This window comes from Pygoscelis adeliae, unplaced genomic scaffold, assembly GCF_000699105.1.
Source record: "Pygoscelis adeliae isolate BGI_AS28 unplaced genomic scaffold, ASM69910v1 Scaffold350, whole genome shotgun sequence".
Classification (NCBI taxonomy): Eukaryota; Metazoa; Chordata; class Aves; order Sphenisciformes; family Spheniscidae; genus Pygoscelis; species Pygoscelis adeliae.
This window is the reverse complement of record NW_008823889.1, coordinates 32,028-33,620: the sequence shown is the minus strand read 5'-3', so window position 1 is coordinate 33,620 and position 1,593 is coordinate 32,028.

Sequence of the window (1,593 nt, the reverse complement as noted above, 5' to 3'; positions counted from 1 at the left end):
ACGCTCGGTCCCCGTGGAAGAGGATGGGAGCAGCTGCACAAGGGTGGTCCCTGCACAGCATCCACGTGGTGAATCTCTTCCTGGAAATAATTGGGGTGCTGCTGTTGCCATCCCCGGAATTCCCCAGTAGTTCAGCTCTCGGTCTTTCTTTCGAAGACTTATGCCTGTTCGCTTAAATATTTTAAGCTTTCAGTCTCTTTATTACTTACGAAATTGAATGTATTGTAATTGGAGAAAAATACCGACTCGTTTTTTGACTTGTCTGCTTTCTTTAGGGTATGCATTTTTATGGCATGCTGGATGGAAGTGGGCTTTTCACTTGGGAGATGAAAGGAGCCGTGTACGTTCCCCTGTTGTTAATCGTAAAATATCCTTCCATGCACTCTTTGTTTTGTGGACAGCATTGTCCCCGTGCTTAGACAAAGGCAGTGTTCTTAATGCACCTGTGTTGATGTTTCATTTAAAGAAAAAAAAGAACACAACCTTTTTTTGTATTTGATACTTAAATGTAATGATTGGGTCTGAATGGCTAGTAAGAGAAATGCACTAGCACTGATAACTGCACAGGGGCAAACAGAGCTGCTGGGGTACATCCCAAAGTAACTTCCAGACAGTTTTGTTTAATTTGTTAATTATTAATGTTTCACTCTTATAAGGTGGTTGTGACTGCACTCAACCATAAGCGAGCCCTTTCACAGCTAGAATAGCTTAATATTTGAAAGTGTCCGGTAGTGCTTGCCTGACGTTACAGCCAGAAGCAGGCCACTTCTGCAAGATGCTGGTACTTGACAATTCACTCGGTGACCATTTACGTAAGTTGGTGCATCTTCCTTGTCCCTTTCTCTTAAAAGAAAAATGGGGCAGAGCAGGGCGCGTACCCAAATGTAGGGTAAGGCTGGATGCTCTGAGAGCTACAGCAGTTCCTCTCTCCGTGTCCACAAGCCCTTCTGCAGGATGTTGCAGGAGGAGACTCAGAAATATTCCCTGGTTCTGGCTGCTGTCTTCCTTCCCTCAAGAGAGGTGAAAAAGTGGCGTCAGATCATCTCGGATGTTACTGCTGTCAAACTGGTTGTAACTCCTCGCTAAGGATGGAGCTCCCTGCAGGTTACCACTGCTGCTCTCTTGGTGACAGGCGTGTTGGTGTGGTTTCAGGGGGTGGTGTGGGCTGAAGAACTGCTTTCCAGTGTTGCCTAAACACATTTTAAAATGACGTTGGTAAAGGTACCCCTTGGGTGGCCACAGGCACACTTGGCAGAGAAACTCTCTTCCCGCTCTCCTCAGGCACAGGTAATGATCGTGGCCCTTTCTGACAAGTTGGGGCGTAATGTTAGGATAGCAAAGCAGAAATATTAAATAGGCCATGAGGAAGAAAGAGAAGATCCTTCCTGTTTACTGGAAGCGTTTCACTGTCATGGTGTGGAGTATTTTTTCTGCATACTGAGGTGCCAGCAGCTGGACAAATGATAAACTAGATTTGGAAATAAGGATTATCAGTTGCCTTCATTGAATATACAATATTCACATTTAATATGTATATAATAGTAAAAACAATCGTAATTTGGTAAATAGGAGTATTTTATTTTTATTATGTGT